The sequence below is a fragment of the Magnolia sinica genome, chromosome 14, assembly GCF_029962835.1.
Source record: "Magnolia sinica isolate HGM2019 chromosome 14, MsV1, whole genome shotgun sequence".
Lineage (NCBI taxonomy): Eukaryota > Viridiplantae > Streptophyta > Magnoliopsida > Magnoliales > Magnoliaceae > Magnolia > Magnolia sinica.
In genome coordinates this window covers 22608756-22632059 of record NC_080586.1, presented here as the reverse complement: position 1 = coordinate 22632059, position 23304 = coordinate 22608756, and positions in this window count along the sequence as shown.

Here is a 23304-nt window from a genome sequence, read left to right as displayed (position 1 = left end):
ATCCAACAACTCTTTCTGCCCATTATGCAATAATGAAATTGGTCCAATTTGATTCACTGAAGAGTATGGAATAGCCAATATGGAGATGGCCGAGCCCCAAGATAAGGCCTGGGGAAGCTACCTTCTCTATAGAGATCTCCCTTACGATAACACCGTGGAGACAGTTGTCAATGCTGAGGTAGGGGTCGAGCAGTACTGCCCCAATCTCCTAGCTTGTCAATTCAGCCTCACTCAATCCCTTCCCTACCAATTCACTCACAGGACTGACAATCAACCTCCCTATGAGCGTAGGCTTGTGGATTCGATTGGGATTTTTCAAACCCTCCACATCAATTTTGATACGATGTGTGTGGTTTTCAAACATCCCATTTTTCCAAGCTATCCTCATCATATGCGCACTTTATAAATGGTGTGCAAATTATTATAACCAATTGGTTATGGAATCCATCGAGCTTATCATCGCCCGACTCTTTCCTTTTATGTTAGGGATAAATAAACTTATGGTCGAGAAGAAGAAAGCAACTACCAAAGAATATAAAAAATAATGGTGTCGAAAACAACCTTGTCTCCAAGTTAGAGAAAGACACGGTCATAAAGAACAACATTGGTTAGTTCGATTATCCCCCCTCCAATAATAACAAAGGTGGTCGATTCAGCTCCTCCCTAGCTAAAGTGCGAAAAGGTCACAATCACGAGTACGTTCAAAGCAAATTTATCGATTTAATTGACCAAGATACCAATAACTTCACTCATTCTTAGAAAGATTTCTGACCTTAGACCTTTTTTAGGTCATGTTCCCAAACCTCCTGTTCCTCCAATTGTTCAAACTACACCAGTAAATCCTTCAACAACAACCAACAGAAGTGGCCAAGTTGTAGCATAAACTTCAGGTATCTCTTCTGTAGTTGAGGCTGTCTTTGCCTTTGAAACATATTTCAAAATAAAGTATTAGCTGAGACTCTCACCCTCAGATTATACTTAAGAAATAAAAGAAACTCATAAAAAATATGAAGAGGCCCATTTTAACCGAGCTTTCAACTAATGGATGAAAGATATGGAAAGGCTTAATAGTCAAAATCTCTCTCTCAATTGTTATCTCAAACCTTATCAACCTAATCCACCGCCTTTTCCTACCTCTGGTCGGCCTCTAGTGATACATATCGGCAATCCTTCTAAAATTCAACCAATGATTGACCGATATCTTGTTAGTGTGGTTCATTTTGATTTAGATTGATATTTTCCTTTTCTTTTTTTCTCTTCTCTTTGCTTTCTTTCTACTTTATTTATTGATTTTTATGTTTCCTCAACCACATATGCAGTGACAAGAGAATTGTTGGCTGATGAGAAACAGGTAGTTCTTGCAACATCTCCACAAACTCAACCAAAATTACCAACCTTTACTGTTGTTACACCAAACAAACTTAGAACTCCTACAATGAAACTTGATGATACTGATTCTGAAGCGATGACAAACGATATCCCTCAGCTAGATGATCAAGCTCATGAAGACACGAAAATCGTTCAATCAGTAGAACCTTTCATGTTTTCATCCATTCTGAGGCTTTGTCAGCCGCTATCAATTAGGATGATGATGAAACCCTCGTGGTGAAGCCACAAAGTTCTCATAGAGTCATATCTTCCCACTTTGCACCAACATCAGTCAACCAACCCGCACCATCATTTGAAGCAAGTGGGCAGCCGATTTTGAGCACAACTAGCAGACATTAGGTACTAGTCTTAGATGAAGAAGAACCACTTTAGCCATCTACAACTTCTCCTGGTTGGGTAACAACCAATGGGGCTCTTATGACTGGTGATACTATAACTCTCGTGCCTTTGCCAATCGACATATCAACAACATCTCCTTCATAAACCGAGGAGATACTTCTAGTTAAAGAAGTACTCTCCTCCCTTGGTCAAGTGCTCAATAGTGATATCGCAATAGCCAAGTCTGCAGTGCCTTCTTCCGAACTTCAACAACTCTAAGATGAGCTATGAACTCTCATATGCTTAGGGGCTATTGAAATCATCTTTATGGGATTGGTCGAGAGACTTTCACTCCTCATTCACTGTTATCAAGTGTTCTCTTGCTCGGACAAAACTCACTCAGCCAGTATGCATATGCTTCATGAGTTTTTGGACTTAGTGCATAAGTATCAAGGTATCAACATTACGATCGACAAGATTCAGGCCAAGCACTCAACCGAAATCCTTTAAGTAAATGAAGTTACCATTGTTGGAGAACAACTCTCTACTACCTATGTTTAACTAAAGGAATCAAACATAGAAATGATCGATCTTGTTACTCAAATCGCAGTATTGGAGGAAAAATTAGGGATGTTGAAGAATCGTCATGAGGAATTTATAAGGACTAGGGGACAATAGAGAATGAAAGTCAACAGCTTGGTCACCTTTGTCCAAGACAACACCTCAACTGTTGATTAGGTTAGGCGTGTGGCCTCGAAAACTCAAACAACTCTCAACCGACAAGAAGCCAGGTGGTCCAAGATATAAGAGAATATGGTTTTTTTTCTCACTTTTAAATTTTAATATTAAATTGGCCTGTATTACTATCTTGATTAATGAAATCGGCCAGAGCGCCACATTTGCTTTTATATGGCTAGACAATTTACTACTTAGCATTTTTTCTTCTCGTGCATCAAAAGTAATAACTGCCCTGATGACGTGGCACGAAAATGAGGAGTCGTGTGCCATTTCCTTTGCCGAAATAAATACCACTATGACTCATCATTCTAACTCCTTGAAAGCTGATATGGTATTTTGCATACCATTACTACACATTGTGAGGCATTAAACTCGGACAATATCTATCTACTTGGATCATTATAAAAGCACCAATTGGATTTCTCATTTTCCTCACGCATCTAAATTTTCATCCTCCAACCTTCTACACTTCCATAAGTCCTTAACAAGCATGTCTTCTGTTGGAATCATTTCTCCTCTCACTCGAGCTCATAGTTTTTCTGAAGGAAACCTTTGCTTATGATCTTGAGTCCTTTGCACATTCCAACATCTAGTATGATATTTACCCATTCGTCCACGACCTCAATGTGGTTGCCAATATTGACGAGCCTCTAAAAGAGCTTTTAGGGGTTCTAACAAAACTTTAAAGTCTTGGGACCTCCTTCTTCATAGTCAAATCCAACGTCCAAAACTTCATTGCTTTGGCGCAGAAGAAGGTTGTCTTTCACAAAGAGGCTGTCAATCTCTCTGACCTCTACAACACTTATTAGAATCAACATCTACACTGGAATCAACAGGATCACTTCAACAAGATGGTGTTGCGAACTCTCTAAGTCCAACGCAAAGAACTGGACGAACAAAACATAAAGATCGAGCACATCTATGCTAGGAAAATCTGTCCCAACTCTCTAGAGCTCGTGGAGTTCATCCACTCATAAATTGAGATGTATCAAGAGCGGTCGAAAGAGAGCAACGCCCGCAAGAAAGATGCGGACAATAAGACTATCTCCCTCGATCAATGAATCGATACCATCATATGCTTTCTCGATCATGCTCTGACTGAGGGAGAATCATGGAAGGCCAACAGGCAAGATGTCGAGGTGATCAAGGAGAGCTCCCTCAAGGAGTGTGAATAACTGAAAGCAACATATGTTTGAACTCCTATTTGTTTGGGTCTCTTTATTTGTTTTATTTTTATCTTTTGTTATTTTTTTATGTAATCGGCCGTTGACCCTTCTATCTTTCCTTCTTCCATATAAATAAAAGAAGTTCTTTCACAGTCTATGTCTCAATAGTATTTAACCTTTAGTTTGTTGTTAACGATAGGAATCTTATTAATATTATTGTTTCTTAGTTGACCGAATCTTGCATTACTTCCCACATAAAAGGGTAAAAAGTCTTTAAGAACTTCCATTAATTGAAGTTTTGATGAATTTTCCTTCTTTGTTATGAAGTGTGTAAGATCCTCCTCGGATAACTTGCACCACAATGAATAGTCCCTCGCAAGTGGGCGACCATTTTTTACCTAAGGTGTTCTCTTTTGTCCTTAAAGGTAATATATCTTTTCAGACTTCATTTCTTTATCCAAAAGATTTGCCTTTTACCTTTATGTTATAGGCTCGGACGACTTTAGCCTTGATAGCCATTATGAAATTCAGAGCCCTCAATCATATCTCATCTAATCCTTCTAGCTCGACCAACATGGCTTTTGTAAATTCGGCCAGAGTCAAGCCAGTTTGGTATGAAACCCTTAAGGATGACACAATAACCTCCAAAGGTAAAATACTTCATCATATCCGTAAGTGAGTTCAAAGGGACTCATTCGAGTACTAGTCCATGGCGAATTCCGATGAGCCCAAAGAGCTTTGGACTGTTTGGTATGTCATTCTTAAGGATTGTTGTCGATCATCTTTATCTAGATATTCTTGATTGCTTTGTTACTAGCCTCGGCTTGGCTGTTAGCTTGCACGTAGTAGGGTATTGAATGCAACGACTTTATTTTATATTGCTCGTCCATTGCTTTTACCTCATTGGATAAGAATGTCGCACCTTAGTCCAAACTAATTTACTCGGGAATACCAAATCGGTAGATGATATGTGCCTCAATAAAATCGATTATTTTATCATGGCCAACTCCCTTCATGGGTCGTGCCTCTACCCACTTAGTGAAATAAACAGTGGCCACGATGATGAAACTATCAATTTTTTATGAAGGTGGATAGACTTGACATATTAAATTAATGACTTATCCCCAAAAAAGGCCAAGGTTTGACAATAGGATGTAATTTGGTCACGGTTATATGTTGTATCGTCCTATGTCTCTAAGATGCTTCACATCCCTTAGCGTATGTGATATAATTAGTTGTCTCTTCGGCCAAAAATATCCATAACACCAAAGCGTAAGCCTCATCTTTCTCCCAACTTGGTGTACTTCACATGTTCCTTCATGTACTTTACCCATAGCTAGCATGACATCTTTTTTACCTAAGCATCGTAACAATATACCATCAGCCCCTCTTCAGTATAGTTCATCTTCGACCATGACATAATTGTGCCTTTTAAATACATATATATTCCGATTAGTTTTGACTCGAGGACATTGAAGGTAGTTCGTGAATAAAATCCTTGAATTATCTTCCTCTATCTGGACTTGACCGATTTCCATATTTGGTTTCCTCTAGAAGGCTAAAGGCAAAGATTTTTTTTTTTTTAACGACTATCCTTCTTTCATTTGATCCCTAGGCAAGCTGAAGTCTAGCTGCCAATTGTGCCATTTCATTGGCATCAACATTATTTTCTCAAGTCATATGCCTTAGTTCGACCCCATTGAAATTGTCCATCAAATGAGTTGCCAATGCATAATATGGTAGTAATGCAGTACTGGTGCATTTGAACAAACATGCTACTTGGTTTATCACCAATTGTGAATCACTTGTTGCTGATATGTTTCTGGCACCCAATTCCATTGATATTTCAAAACCGATTACAAAGCTTCATATTCGTCCTGGTTATTAGTACATTCAAACTCTATTTGAAATGCAAATTCCTGCCTTTTCCCATCTGGGGCAATCAGGATAATCCTTGCATCCGATGATTTGTCGGTTTTTTATCCATCAAATATCAATCTTTAGGGTGATATATGTATCATGTATATGTCCAATACTTTAAGAAGAAGTTAACTTTCAATGTCAAATGCATGGTCAGCCAGGAAATTTGCTATGGCCAGTCCCTTTAGTACTCTTTAAGGCACATACTTAAGATTAAACTCAAACAATGTTAACACCCATTTGCCGATTCGGCCATTCAAAATCGACTGATTTAATATATATTTAATCTAATGAGTAATTGCAATTACATTATTTGATTCGACCAATAAATAATGTCGTAACTTAGTGACTGCAAAGTATAATGATAAACACACTTTTCTATTATATAATACTGTCTCTCGACATCCAACAACGTTCGATTGAGATAATAAACAATTCGTTCCTTCAAATAGTTATCGTCAAATATACTCTATAGGGGCTACAATATACAACTTGAGCAGTCGACCTTTTACTGATGACATTAATATAGGTGGCTTCATCAAGTACTCATTGATCTGGTCGAAAGCCGACTGATGTTCTGCTTTTTATTTGAATTCATCCCATTCTTTTAGCTTTACCAATGGAGAAAATAAGTTAATTTTCCATTCACAGTTAGAAATGAACATATGCATAAAATTAACCTGATCAAGAAAATGTTATAATTTTGTTTTGTTTCTCGATGGTTGAGCATCTATAATTGTTCGAGCCTTATTCTAGTCCATTTCAATTCCTCGTTGATGTATCAGGAATCCTAATAATTTTTCAATCGATATGCCAAAAACACATTTGAGGAGGTTCATCTTTAACTTGTGGACCCTCATTCATTCAAATGATTTGCTTAAGTGAGGGAAATATTCTGCTACATTAGCTGATTTGACTACTACATCATCGATGTATAATTTCATGAAATGGTCAATCATATCATGAAAAATTGTATCCATTGCTCTTTGTCAAATAGCCCTTGCATTTTTAATCCTAAATGTCATCACTAACCAACAGAAAGTCCCCAAAGGTCCAAGACATCTAAAAGTTGTCTTTGGTATATCCTTAAGTGCAATGCTTATTTGGTTATACCTTGAATATCCATCTAAAAAAAAAATCATTTGATATTCAGCTGCTCGGTCGATTAATTGATCAACCATAAGCATTGGATATTCATCCCTAGGTGTGGCTTGATTTAAATTCATGAAGTTGATATCGAATCGGTGCTTACCATTTTTCTTAATGATCGGAACCATGTTGGAGATCCATTTAGCATATTTGATGGGTGTAATAAATCCTACCTTCAATGACCATTCGATTTCTTCTTTTATTTTATGAGTATCTTCGGCCGTTATTCATCTAAGCGGTTGCTTATGTGGGCGTTACCCTTCTTTTATGAGTAACCTGTGCTTGACTATATTTTGGTCTAATCTGAGCATTTCACAGCAATCCCATGAAAAGAATCAGTAAATTTTTGAGCAAATCAATGAGTTTAACCTGGACTTGTGGCTCCAATAAACCACTAATAAAAGTAGGCATATGGTTTTGTTCTGTTCATAAGGTTACTTTAACTAGAGGATCTTGGACTTGGGCCTGAGAGTCATCTAACTTTTTTATGGCCCGTTTGAGATCCTTCGATTCTATGCTATCCTCAGCTACCTCATCGGTCAGTATTACAATTTTGGCCATGTCGATGAAGCATCCACCACCATACTTCTTTAAGCTCTCCTTGAGTTATATTATTCTGACCATAAACTTGGTCGTTCTTCCATTGACTAATAAGGGACTCATCATGAGACTTCTTTATAGTGCAACCCGAAACTGTCTGATAAGGCACTATAGCCTTTGACATATTATTATTTAAGTGTAGTATAGTAGCAATATCTCGCATTATGTTATTTGGATTGATTGTGGTGTCTACACCAATTGGGTGTCCATATTTATCCCTTCCAGCAAAATGTATCGATCTGAACTCGTTTCCATAGAAATAAGCTTCGACCACATTGGATATGGCTAAAAATAGTTTGTTATCAGCCAACACCAATTTGACATTGTCTTGATTCCAAAAGATGATGAACTAGTGCAAGGACGATGGGATGCACGAGAAAGAATGTATCTAATCTCTTCCCAATAAGACATTGCAATTTGACGAAGTGTCAACTGTGAAGAAAGCAGCCAAACCTTCTTGGTTCCCACAATCAATTTGATAGGAAAGACACCATGTGTTTGTATTACCCCTTCAACAAAATTGTTGACTGTAACTTCAGTCGGAATTAGATCATTTGATATTTTTCCCAATTTTGTCATCATTTTAGCTGGGAGGATATTCACAGTCATGTCATTGTCGACCAGAACCCTAGTGATTGGATATCCCTCCAAATGGACAGAAATGTATAGCGGTTTCAGAACCCCGTCTCAACAGTGACAGTCGATACACTCTTGACTTTTTTTAAAATGATAGGAACCATGTTGTATAATTATAGGATAACTAAGTTCCCTGACATATCCCTCCATCTTGCTAGGCTGAGATGGTTTAGCCTAAAAACTCAATGGTAGGGTGAGTACCATATTACAGTCTATTACAGTTGATGGAAGAGACTCAAACTGTATCATATGATTTAGACATTGCCCCCTAGATATTTTCGAATTCATCATGCATCAATGTCTTTCGTTGTTAGAACTATTCTCTTTTCATCAGAATTAGGTAAAGTTTTCTCCACCGATTTTGCTTTTGTCAGGAGTTCCTCAATCAACAGATCATCACCCAAAAAGCATTCATCGCTAAGGTATTCAGCCGATCCTTCAAGGTCAGCACATTCTTTGTTAGATTGTTGGTTATTCGCAGTTGAATTATGCAGATCAGGGTCTACAGTTAAATCTACTATGTTTATAATGATCCGTTCATCCCCTGGTTGTGGAATTGTGTGCATCGGCCGTAGTAGTATAACCATTTTATGAGATCAATTCTTTGTAGCAGTTAGTTGTCTACGCTTAGCAGCTTGTTTTACCAACGCCACTTCTAAGTGCAGGCCATTCCTTCAGGCATGACGAAAAAACTTAGGTTAACTAACTCTTCTCTATACTTCTTCCTAGATAGGAAAAGATTTGACCATCCTACGTTGCAGCATTGGAGTTGGTCGAAAATGGTCATTGTGTTGGTGACAAAAGTCATTTTCATCTTCTGCATGAATCATGGTTTTATTTGACTATTCGGTCGAGTAAACTGCCTAATCGGTTGAATTAGCCTTGCGCATTGCTCGCACAAATGTGGCGTATGGTCAATGGAAGATGTTACTTTCGACCATACTATTACGTCTATATCCACTTGCGAAAGCATCCTAGATCTTTTGATAGGTTATTATACCCCAAATTGGTTATCCCAAGGCCTAAGGTTAAATTTTTATCGCAATTGAACCAACTTTTGAGGATTAATCGTGGCCATGTTAATATCCATGTTAAGTAGGAATGGATCAGTGTCGATCTGTGTTGCTTCTTTTTCATTCGTATAGAATTTCAACAATCCTCAATCAATGTTGTCTTTGATGACATTCCTAAAAATGACACATTTATTAGTCGAATGGGAACAAGTTTCATGCCATTTGCAATACTCTATCTTTTTTAATTTTTCGACCGTAGGTATTTTATAGTTGATAGAAATTGTAATAAAATGTACGGCCAACATTATATAAAAGATCTCATCAACCCAGGTAATATCAAACATATATATCATTTGAGTTTTATACGTGTCCGGTGTGGTTGCTTCTGCTTTAACTAGCGTTAAACAAATGAATGGATGCTTGGTCATTACTTCGGCCACTACCACATCGTAATTAGGATCATAGTATGTCTCAGTTAACAAGTTCTTTTGCCTTGTTCCCTCTTGAAGGAAAGCTTCATATCAGGATATATTTCTAGTTAAATCATATAAATCTGCAAACTCTATTTTGAAAAACTTTTTATGGAGTTTATACTCCAAACTATCCTGGGTGATTGTACAAATTCAACCTTAGTCATGACTACTTTGCGCTGGCTTTTTGCTCTTTTAAACCGAGCAATATAATTTTCTCATAATTCACCAAGTAACTGCTAGAAATGTACAAGATCGATCATAAAAATTTCTCTATCCTTTATAAAAGAATTGGGCATGAAATTTCTCATCCATTTATTGCCATATTTGGATGGAGTTCGACAACAAATTAGAGTACCAAAAGAAAGCCACTACGGTCAAAGAATGGCAAAATAATTACAATTTCTAATAATCATTATTGGCCAGTTTTACACACTGCATAGTAAATCGACATATGTGCTCTATGGTTGATTGACTGGTGTCACCTGTGAATAATGAAAAATCAAGTCAATAATTTCTCGACAATAGATATTGTTGATTGATCCATTCAGGATAGAGTTTGTAATAAATGGGAGTGTTAGTTTGGCCAAGAACTTGGCCTACCATTTCTTGAATTAGTTATAAAACTTAGTCGCGGTCTAAATGGCAAGGTTCGTCCATTAAAGGTGGCTAAGGACCTATCAGGTGTTGTTCCCCATTGTGGGGGATATTCCTAGGGAAAGGCTGCTCCTATGTATTCCTTGATTTTCGGCATTATAAATGAAATACCTATTCTCCCGTTCACATTTGAATTAAAAAGATGGAGGAACATTATGCACTTCTTGTACTGGAACAATATGTGTTCGGTTCTAAAAGATGCGCTGGTGGTACTAGCGCAAGATTTCCGACTGAACTAGTCTCAATAGTTTGTTGAGGCATGATATGTGTTCTTTCAGCAAAAATAATCATCATCCTATTCAAATTGTTGGTCTGACTGGCTATCCATCTGTTGAAAGTTTCATCTTGAATTCATGAGTGCTCGGACCGAGCTCGTGACTGCTCTGCAATATGTTAAATCCCCATCTGCATATCGTGTAACTCAACCAACATTATCTTAAGAGGATCAGTCCGAGATGAAGATGCCCTATATTGATTTGGAAGATTGGACACTATGTTTGGTTGTGGATTTAACAACTCAGATGCTGACTGTACTTGAATTTCCTCCTCTGATGCAGGAGGTTCATTAGCCACAAAAACATTACGAGTATTTGTTCAGCTCATATTTTACTATTTGCACCAATATATGTTTACACAAAATTTGGAGTCTCACCGGCCACACTAAAAATTGTTAGCATTCAGTTTGTTTTGGTCACATGTGGTGTGTGCAGGCATGTTAGAACTAATTGTACAGCTCGATTAAAACTGAACAATTTGACCCCAAGCACCATGATATGCAAATATGTTGAATGCGATCGTATATGACCGAAACTTGAGAAGATCAATTGGCTATTCAACAAGATATTTATAAGAAAATCATGTGATTATCAAAGGGTAGGGTTTTTCTCCAAAGATGGTTATACCTAGCTTTCATACTAAATGACTTTTATAAACAAAAACAGTCAAACAAGAAGAAAATACTTATGGTCGATCACAAAAAGCAACTGTAAGATGTCTTTTTTAAATATTAAATGCTTGTACTGATATCAATAGTAGTCCAATGCAAAAGGATAGGTTTGAATTATATCTAAAGATTATTGCTACTGGATTATCGCTACTCTTATCATAGAGCTAAGCTGTAACAAAGAAAAATATTTTAATTGGTTTTATATTTTTATCTCGAAAAATGTCAAAAATTAAGGTATAATAGTGTCCCATGCAGATTTTGTTTCGATGTGATATTTTAGATGTACAGTTAGTAAAGATAGTGAGAAGAGATGTATGAAGTGGATGCCATATGAATAACAGCCTTGGCTCGACAAAGCTTGAGTGTTGTACGCAGTGTGTACGAATGGAGCTTGGGTGTTATAGGTAGTGTGTACTAATGGTGTTACAGACAATCCTGGGCCCTCAAGCCATGAGAAGAATCGATACATGTATTGTGGCACTGCAAATGTAGACTTACAGAGGGTTGTCATCAGTCATCCCTTTTCTAACGGTCCATCTTACTCATGAATGAATATTGGTCAAGATAACGCATGGTGGGTCCCCCCTTAATGAATGGGCAGGCTGTCAAACTTGCTAGCCATGTTTACCACGAGCTTCAATCAGTATCTCCTTGAAACTATAACCTGGGTGAAAAGTAAATTAGCAAATATCAATTGGAGGGCTCCTATAACAGACGTGGACCAGCAAGTGGCATGTCCATGTGTCAGGCATTGTGGGCCAACGTGATGTATGTGATCTATATCCACATCATCCATCCGTTTTATCCCTCATTTTAGGGTATGAATATGAAATGAAACAAATTTGAATCTCAGGTGGATGGCAATTTTAAATGCCCATTATTAAAAAATTCCCAAGGGCTACAAAAGTTTTGAATAAGGTTGATATTTATGTTTTCCCTTTATCCAGGTCAGAGTAACTTTACATACAAGTTAAATGATAAATAAATATCACCAGGTTTGTAGAAAGGTTTCAAATGTTGGTATCATTATCCTCACTATTTCTTGAGGTGTGGTCCATTTAACCTTTAAATCTGCTTTACTTTTTGGTTCATGCCCTAAAATGAGCTGAAAAAATGAACAAACGTTGTTCATATAAAACATATAAATCATGTTAGCCCCACGGCAGCCAACACATCACCACTAGGAGTGTTGGCAGCACCACCTAATCAGCATCCATTAAAATTGATTGGTGCATTTCAAAATCTCGGCCGGTTTGTGTGGATGCTGTAAATTAGCGCCCTTGCTGATTTATGTTTGTGTTTGGGCATGATGTGTAGGTTGATTTGGATTGTTGATGTAATAGACTTGGAGTCGCCACTAGCCACTTAACTTAAAATTCCGCAGTCGACTAGAATCTGCAGAATATGTAAAGATTAGAGAATCCGGAGACTCTCTTACTTTAAGTTGACTACTGATAAGTGATTTAGGATTCTGAGTAAGGGACCTCGGTTATAAAGAGAGAAGGTGTTAGGCACCCTCTTTGCTCGTACGGGTGTATGATATTTACTTCGTGTGGTAAGCTAATCTTAAGATGTAAATAATAAGATTCAAAGTATTAAAATGAGATTAGGCATATTCAAATTTCTGATGTGATAGGGTCCAAAATTTCGACAAGTCACAGAGCATACATCCAGAAAATGTCTAGAAATGGAATTTAAGAAGAGATATGATGATGCTAGAATGACATATAAGAGGATTAGACTACCATGAGTTTCTAATATAACAAGATCCAGAGTTCTGATAAGTCACAGAGCATACATTCAATGGCAAGCTAGAGAAGCGGGGGGGTTTAAGAATGGAAGTAATGATGCGATTAATGAAATATGAATGCTAGTGATGATTGTGTGATCTTTAGCTTTCACTTGAAATGGCTTGGATGTTTGGGTGCACCATGGTTAGGAATGATTGTCCTAAGTAGGACTAAGAGGCTAAGAGATGGCTGAATGAGGCTAAAGAGGGCTAAAAAGATGGAAGCTTGAGAACTCAAGCACACCCTCTCACTCTTACTCACTTCACTCTTGGTTTCTTGGTGGCTCTTCTTGGTAATGGGTTGTTGTTGAAATGAAGAGAGGAGGGGGTATTTATAGCCCCTTGGGATGGCTTTTATGTAATTTGAGGGTTTATCAAGGGCAAATGATGATGTGGCAATTTTGAATTGGTAAAGAGAAGAGAGATGCCACGTGACAGTTCTTTATAGGATAAAGGGCTTGGTAATATGGTACATAGTAAGAATTCTGGGGTTAAATAGGTCATAAGAGAGTTGACTTTTGAGGGAGCAACAACTGTAGCTCTAGGAACATTTGTCAAGAGGAGGTGGTAATCGGATTATTGCCTACTGTAATCGAATTACCACCTATGACTATTTTGGTCTGAAACTCAGTCAGTTGGCTCCGTGCACATTTTTCAAGAGGGGGCAGTAATCTGATTATCACCCTCGTACGGTTACTCCTGCAGTTTGGCCAGTGGGCCTATTTCGGGCCCTGGATTCAGCCCAAAGCCTGTTTTGGATATTTGGCTCGAAAATAGTTGAAACTGGCTCAACTATAACCCGAAAATGGCTCGAAAAATGGGTTGATTTTGGGTGAAGGTTTAGGCATGCTTTGGCTTGGGTGATGACTCGAGTTAAGTTAGGGTTTGGGGTAATGGAATGACTCATGTTCGGCTAGGGTTTGGATCAGGTTTGGAAAGTAGCCACAGATTTATGTAAGGTACGGGGTTTAGGTTCAGTTTCTAAGAATCATCCATGCCTTATCAAATTATTAGCTTGGGTGGGGTGTCTATAGTTTGATAATTCGAAACTATAAGTTTGATTAATAAAAGAACCATGGTTTTATATATATATATATATATATATATATATATATATATATATAGAGAGAGAGAGAGAGAGAGAGAGAGGGAGGAATGTTCACCTATGCACCAGTATTCACGAGAAAGAACTTATGAGAACTTTTCAAGAACTCATCACCCGTGGTATGAATGCAAAATTTGAACGGTCCATGTGATGCAGCACCCCATGAAACCCCTAGGGCTCAACATTTACCATGTACTAAAACTCAATTGACTATGAAGCAAAAACAAATTTCTCCATAGATTTGCCTTTCTTTTTTCATGGCCCATCTAAAGTTTTGAATTAATATAAAAAGTTAGGCCATAGGGGTTTCATGAGGTTCTGCATCATCAGGTGGACAGTTCAAATTTTAGGCTTATATCATAGGAGATAGTTGAGTTCTCACGAGAACTAGTGGGTCGGTCATATATATATATATATATATATATATATATATATATATATATATATATATATATATATATATATATATATATATGCTCACTTGTGCACCTACGCAAATGCACACCTTTGCAGACGTGTTATCGGCGTCTAATCTGAATGGTCCATGTGATGCAGAATCCCATGAAACTCCAAGGGACAAATTTTCACCCTGATCTAAAATTCTGGTGGGCCATAGCAAAGAGAAATGTAAATCAAGGGAGGAATCTATTTTCATTTTTCATGGCTCACCAAAGTTTCAGATCAAAGTAAAAATTAGGGTCAGGTTGTTTCATGAGGTGTTACTTCATGTGGACCGTTCAGATTTTGGAGTCGAATCACGTATGATAGGTTCTCAAAACAATTCATGAGTTCCGTGCAAACTAGTGCGTCGGTCAGCATTCGACTACATATGTGTGTGAGAAATGGTACTATGAGGTCGAATTCATGGGAACCAAGCTATGCAGGCTCCACCATGGTGTCTGTTGAACATTAACACCATGCATTTGATGGGTACCCTTTATTATATATTTTATGGGATATCTAAAAAATCAGCCCCATACAGTACTCATGTGGGCCATACCATCTAAAACAATGTGAAGACATGACTAAAACATATAAAAGCACTTGGTGGGGCCCATTTAATTAGTTACATACTCTCGTTGAGTGAAGGGTGTATTTTATGTGGACCATTAAGATGGTCTGATCAAAGAAAGTTTTGGCCAGTAACCAACTGACGGAAGAGGAAGCAGGATCCGTGGTTCCGATCATGAAACACACATGCCTCACGTATTGTGCTCAATATGGAGGCACCGAAGCTCCTGTGCCTCCCTAAGCAGTGATTTAAATCATTGCCATTTTTATTCAAGAAATTTGTGACTGTAGACCCCACCTTTTATCCAGCAGTTTTTATGGAACAATACAAACTTTCTTTTGGAACTTACACCTGCACGTGTGAAGACGAATTCCAAGATGGAAATACCCCTCCTTTTCACTATTGTGGCTTTTCCTCTCCCTTTCAACTGTTTGCTTTTCCTCTCCCTTTCCACTGCTGCTTCACTGCCGTTGCTTTCACCCCCTTTCCTCACCCCGTTAGAAAGACCAAAAAAACCCTTTTTGTGGGCCCCCCTTATCAGCATTTCATCTTCTCCTGAAAATGGTCGGTCCAGTGAAGAAAGCACGCACCATAGGTATATTTTAAACTCAATTGGGCCCACATTGAATGTATGTAGTATAGGAAACAAATTGGCTGCTCCCCGTGGCACCACCCCTGTGGCTGGTGGTTGGTGCTCTGTAAGCCCCACCATGATGTACGTGGTTGGTGGTCGGTGCTCTGTGGGCCCCACCATGATGTATGTGTTTCATCCATTCCGTTCATCCATTTTTAAAGTTCATTTTAGGGCTTTATCCTAAAAATAAAAGGGATATAAATCTTAGATGTACCACACTACAGGAAAACAATAGTGATTGGATATCCATCATTTAAATCCTCTTGAGGCCCACTGTACTGTTTATCTGAAATCCAATCTGTTTATTAGGTCATAAAGACCTGGCCAGATGAAGGTTAAAAACAAAGATCATCTTGATCCAATACTTTTATGGCCACCAAAAAGTTTTTAATGGTCGATGTTCATTAAACACATTTTCTGTAATGTGGTCTAATTGAGATCAGGATATACCTCATTTTTTGTATAATATCATAAAATAATCTATAAAAATAGATGGACGACATGGTTGAAACACATACATCATGATGGGGCCCACAGAGCACCGAACACCAGCCATTGGCTGGTGACAGGGGGGTAGCCAATCGTTTCCTATAGTATATCCACACCGTCCATCCGTTTTTCTATCTAATTTAAGGGGTTGAGCCCCAAATTAAAGCATATCAAAATATCAAGTGGATCATACCACGGGAAACAGTGGGCATAATGATTTTCTAGTTTGCCCCGCTGATTTTCTAGTTTGCCCCACTGATTTCATGTTTCCCCTGCTTAATTTCATGTTTGACCCACTGATTTTCTAGTTTGCCCCACTCAATTTCATGTTTGCCCCGCTGATTTTTTAGTTTGCCCCGCTGAATTTCATGTTTCCCCCGCCGAAGTTCATATTTGCCCCACTCATTTTTCAATTTTTCGTGCTGAATTTTTTGTTTCTCCCGCTGAATTTCATGTTTGCCCCGTTGAATTCCTAGTTTGCCCCACTGAATTCCTAGTTTGCCCTGCTGAATTTCATGTTTGCCCCGCTCATTTTTCAGTTTTTCCCGCTGAATTTTCTGTTTCCCTTACTGAATTTCATGTTCATCCCGTTCAATTTGCAGTTTTTCCTGCTGAATTTCATGTTTCACCTGTTGAATTTCATGATTTGCCCCGCTGAATTTCATGTTTCCCTCGCTGAAATCAAGTTTGTCCCGATCAATTTCATGTTTTCCCCGCTGAATTTAATGTTTTCCTCGCTGAATTTCATGCTTGCCCCATTCAACTTCATGCTTGCTTCGTTCAATGTTAAGGTTCCCTCTCTCACTGTCTAGGTTCCCTCCCACATATGGGGTTTTGTTGTACAAAATCCGATGAAAACGGAGGGGTACTACATAATTCGATGAACATGATGTATTACAAATAAAACATCATTGTGGGGCGTAGCAAGCGTAATCGGATTGCGTACTGAGTTAGTCAGTACGCTCCCATTATACTAAGTAAACTCAGACGGACCCACATTGAATGTATGTAGTATATCCACACCGTCCATGCGTTCTTCCATCTAATTTTAGTGGTTTAGCCCCAAATTGAAGCATATCAAAAGATCAAGTGGATCATACCACGGGAAACAGTGGACATAATGATTTCCACCGTTGAAACCATAGTGGGCCCAAAGTGATATTTGTTTGTTATCACATCTTACTTTTTTAAGAATTATGTGAATGAACCGTTTCAAACATAGAATAAGTAGCCTAACGTACTTTTTTATTATCTATATAAATTGACCCACCTAATCACTATTTGTGAACAAAAAAAGAGATATATTCTTTAGCACACGTAAAAATATCATGATCAAGTATACCTTTCAAATGATGCAAAATCTTTTTCCTTACTTGTAGATGAATCTAACTTAGAAATTTCATGTGGTAGTTAAGTAATTCCACAATATACAAGATGTTTAGGCTAGTATGAGTCAAGTATTTAAAACTTCTAATCGATAACTTGAACCCTTTTAGGATCCATTAGATTGTTTTTCTTGTCCTTGCTCAATTTCAACTTAATTTCCATGAGTATGCACACTAATTTAGAAATTTTCATCTCAAAGATTTTTAGAGTTTCATGAAAATACGTGTTCTCAAATATAAAAATCACATCATCTATTTAATTTATCCTGATTCAAGATAATATCCCTTAAGACCCATATTTGTCATTTTAAATTTACGAATTAGCCTTTATAAACTCGTCAATCATAACACTATCATTGTCTGTGAAGATTAGATCACCAATCTATAAGGATGTCAATAATACATCACCATGGTCATTGTGTTAACATGGATAACATGCTCATTGGGATAACTTGTTTGTTTATTATCAAACTTATTCATAAGATCATATAGACATGGATTAATAGAAAACATAATTGTAAGCTTGATCTAAAACTTCTGTGGCCCCTAAGAAATGATGAACATGAGAAGTTCAATTCAAAATTTTCATGTGTTGTGGTCTATTTGAACATTGGATACGTTTAGATATTTGGGCTCAAGCCATGAAATTATCTGTTAAGTTTGCCCCGCTGAATTTCATGTTTCCCCCGCTCAATTTCATGTTTGCCTCACCAATTTTCTAATTTGTCCCACTGATTTTCTAGTTTTCCCCACTCAATTTCATGTTTGCCCTGGTCAATTTCATGTTTGCCTCACTGATTTTCTTATTTGCCTCGTTGATTTTCTAGTTTCCCCCGCTCAATTTCATGTTTGCCCTACTGATTTTTCAGTTTGCCCTGCTGAATTTCTAGTTTGCCCCGCTGATTTTCTAGTTTTCCCCGCTTAATTTCTTGCTTGCCCCACTGATTTTCTAGTTTGCCCCATTGAATTTCTAGTTTGTCCTGCTCAATTTCTTGTTTCCCTTGCTGAAATTCAAGTTTGCCCCTCAATTTCATGTTTTCCCACTGAATTTCATGTTCTCCCTCTGAATTTCACGTTTTCCACGCTTAATTGCATGTTTCCCCTGCTAAATTTCATGTTTCCCTCGATCAAGCTCAATGCTTTCTCAAAGCGATCATTTTTTATATATCGCAATCGACAAATCCACCGTTTATAGTTGAAAAGAAGAGTTACAAGAGGTTTTTCAATCCAGAAGAAGTTTTTATCCTCTTTAAGTATTTCCAACTTCCAATTTTCTTGAAACCCTTGATTCCCATATAGTTTGTCTGGATCTTTATTTTCTTCCAAACAAATGGAAGGGTCTTTTTTTATGGATGCCTCTTGTTCCTATTTAGTCCCCATCGTTTCGGAAGTTGTTTCTGGTAGTTTGCTCTAATGAATATCTAGCTTGTCCTGCTCAATATCTAGCTTGCCCTGCTCAATATCTAGTTTGTCTCGCTCAATATCTAGCTTGCCCCGCTCATTTTAATCAATGAAAAAGCATTACCTGATGGTTAAGATGTTTTCAACAATGCAACACTGATTCCAAAGCTCAAAATTTCTAATTTTTGGGTGTTGGGTATAAAAGAGATTTTAGGAATCAGTACTCTTAACTGACTGATATCATACATCAAAGAAATATGTATGCACTTCAGTAATGCAGATTGGGTGGTCTAGAAGCCACTCAACTGCATTAAAAGAAAAAACAATCTTGATAATTGATCGATTCAATTGTGTTGTGTCTATGTGAATCATGGCCATAAATGGGATGATTCTACCACAACTCTTGAGGTTTTGTGGGAACCTTTGGATGACCACTATGGCATCGAAACGAATGTTCTCTTTAAATCCATAGAGTTATGGCATCTTGCGGAGAATAGCTATACCAATGTAATTGTAGCTGAGACACAGGCATTCAAAGGCCTTCCAAACAAGGGAAGAGAAACTTGTTGTATTAGGTGCAACCATGCAGGTGCTTGGATTTAAACTAATCACCCTCTCAATCAACAAAGTAGCAATGATTAAAATAGAGACAACAGAGAAGAAAATAACAAATCTAACATCTCTTATTCACTTTTAAAACCAAGATGCATATATCACGTTTAACACCAACTAATACTCATATTATTAACATAATCTGGATTCATGTAAGTTTCTAAGTTGTAACTTGCAAGTGATTTTCAATTGTAAGTCACTTATAGGGAAGTGAGTGACTTCTCAATTTTATTTTATTTTTTTTAAATTTTTTATAGGTGTGTGCTTAGCAAAACTCTATATTATATGATGCATTCTGATATCTTGAACTTTGGATGATATTTCTGATCTTGTATGTGCATGGGTGGATGTGCGTCTGGTGAATGATGTTGAGTCTACTTCGTCCTCTACAGTGGGGCCTAGTGTATCAATAATCTTGATTGCTAGAAATGGGCCCACTATATTAATAGTCTTTGCAGGCACTAACATCGCAATCTCAGTGTGACTTAACTTGTTGCAGGAGCTGTTCGCCGATATAACTTTAGAGGTTGATGTTCGAACTAGGGGTAAGGAGCCAATGCATTCTTTGTTTTTCTTTGGACTTGAAAGGTTCTCAATTTCATGTTCACCCCACTCAATTTCCACTTTGCCCCGCTGAATTCCTAGTTTGCCCTGCTCAAATTCCAGTTTGCCCCACTTAATTTTTAGGTTGCCCCGCTCAATTTCCTGTTTGCCCCGCTCAATTTCATATTTGTCCCACTGAATTCCTAGTTTGCCCGGCTGAATTCCTAGTTTGCCCTGCTGAATTCCTAGTTTGCTCCGCTGATTTTTTTTGTTTACCCCGCTGAATTTCATGTTTCCCCCGTTGAATTTCATGTTTGCCCCGCTCAATTTCATGCTTGCCCCACTCAATTTCATGTTTGCCTTGCTCAATTTCCAGTGTGCCCCGCTCAATTTCATGTTTACCCCGCTCCTTTATGTTAGCCGAGATCTTGTCTTAATTCTTGTGAAAATCCTTTCAAAAAAAAAGATTCCTAAATAATACATTCGAGAAAAGAACAATTGGGCATTTTTTAACCAAGACATATAAGGAAACTTAATATTTTACTAATATAGTGAGGAACTCATGTACTTGTTAATGAAATAACATGTTCATGTCCACCAATTAATTGACATGAAAAAATCAAGTGCCAAAACCAATGATATTGAGAAAGACTTGTGCGAACATATGTTACTTAATAAACTAATAGGGAATGGTTACAAACCTTTGGATTTCTTGACACCCAGTATATGTCCCCATCAAAATCACTATTCGCCATCTCATCTGCCAATGATTGCAGCCCTTCGGTTGGAAAGAAAATAGTTTGCCCACTGAATTCCATGCTTGTCCCACTCAATTTGCAGTTTGCCCTGCTCAAATTCTAGTTTGTCTCGCTTATGTTGATAGTTTGTCTCACACAATTTTCGATATTTTCTCGCTCAATTTCTATCTCTATTTCATATGAAGCGGGGCAAGCATAAAATTGAGCGGGGCAAACATGAAATTTAATGGGCAAACTGAAAATTGAGTGGGGCAAGCATGAAATTCAGCGGGGCAAACATGAAATTCAATGGGGTAAGCACAAAATTCAGTGGGGCAAACATGAAATTGAGCGGGGCAAATATGAAATGGTCGGTCCACTGAAGAAAGGACACACCACAGGTATATTTTCATATATTGCCTATTGGATGAAGCTTGCATCTGGGCCTTTGGTTCATATATGCATACATCATCTGATGAACATGATGGATTATAAATAAAACATCATTGTGGGGCATAACAAGCGAATTGGGTTTTGGGCTCAAACCCTTAATATAGATAGAAAAATGGAAGAATGTCGTGGATAGTCTACATACATTCAAGTCGAATCTTAGGCCTAATTCAGTTAACTCAACACGATAAAAGCATACTAATCAAAATAATTTCAAATTTCGAGAGTTCTTGGTCTATTTGACCTACTTCTCGGTAGTATGCTTGAGTTGTCGCCGACATTCACGGTTCATGATTTGTTGAATTCCCCGAGTAATGACTTTAGAATTTGACGTTTGGCTACTTCAATCGCATTTCAAGTTCATTGAAATTCATGTTAGGCTAGTTCAATTGTATTTCAATTATTTGTTAGGCTAGTTCAATTGCATTTCAAGTTCATTGAAATTAATGTTACCCTCGCTGAATTTTCAGTTTGCCCCACTAAATTTCTAATTTGCCTCGCTCAATTTCATGTTTGCCTCGCTCAATTTTCAGTTTGCCCTGCTCAATTTCATGTTTTCCCGCTCAATTTTCAGTTTCCCCGCTCAATTTCATGTTTGCCCTGCTAAATTTCTAGTTTGCCCCGCTCATTTTCCAGTTCGCCCCGCTGAATTTCATGTTTGTCCCACTCATTTTCCAATTTGCGCTGCTGAATTTCATGTTTGAGCCGCTGAATTTCACGTTCGCCCCGCTGAAATTCAAGGTTGCCCTGCTCAATTTCATGTTTGCCCCACTCAATTTCCTGTTTACCCCACTGAATTTCTAGTTTGCCCCGCTGAGTAACAAGCGTAATCGGATTGCGTACTGAGTTAGTCAGTACGCTCCCATCGTACTGAGTAAACTCAATTGGGCCCACATTAAATGTACGTAGTATATCCACGTCGTCCATTCGTTTTTCCATCTAATTTAAAGGGTTGAGCCCCAAATTGAAGCATATCGAAAGATCAAGTGGACCATACCATGGGAAACAATGGGCATAATGATTTCCACTGTTGAAACCATATTAAGCCCAACAGTGATGTTTGTTTGTTATCAAACATGTTCATAAAATGATTTAAACGTTGAGTCCCTATTAAATTCAAAAGCAATTAATCAAATAACAAGCCTTTCTTGTTGCATGGTAATATGGAGGAATGTTACTGAAAATTCAAAATAACTTAAAAGAGTTATGGTGTAATATGCATACTTTGACATGTGACATCTCAACTTGATAGGTATCATTTTTGCATTGATTAGTGGATATTGTTAATACTTCTCAACTTGATTCGAAATTTTTTAAAAGAATTTTGCAATGAAATTGGATGGAATGTCCCTACGAAAATGGTCCCCCCATCTAAGAAGCTTCGAACGGCAGGTATATTCAAATCCCTCACTTTTTGTGGACCCCACTATATATTATACTATATATGTGCACGATCATTTCCATGCATTTCACGGTCATTCCCGGCGATTCTGTGTTGATTCATGGTCATTTCCACGCATTTCACGGTTAATTCCCTTCACTTCACGGTCATTTCCACGCATTTCACGGTCAATTCGCTTCACTTCACAGTCATTTCTATGCATTTCACGGTCATTCCCGGCGATTCCGTGTTGATTCACGGTCATTTCCACGCATTTCACGGTCAATTCCATTCTCTTCACAGTCATTTCCATGCATTTCATGGTTATTCTCGCCGATTCCATGTTGATTCACCACATGATTTTGGGGTAGGAGAAGCTACTTTAGCCAACCACCCTGGTTATTTTCCACTGTTTTCCATCAAGTCGATGGTCGAAAATCCATTTCATTCACTTCATGGTCAATTTCAATCAATTCGTGGTCAACTCAATTAATTTCACAGTCAATTCCCTTCACTTCACGATGAATTCCATGCATTTGACGATCAATTCCCTTCACTTCACAGTCAATCTCATGCATTTTATGATGAATTCCCTTCACTTCACGGTTAATTTCATGGTCAATTTTGGCAATTTCCCTTCACTTCATGGTCAATTCCCTTCACTTTATGGTCAATTCCATGCATTTCACGGCCAATTACGGCGATTCCCCTTCACTTCATGGTCATTTCCATGCATTTCACTGTCAATTCCCTTCCCTTCACGG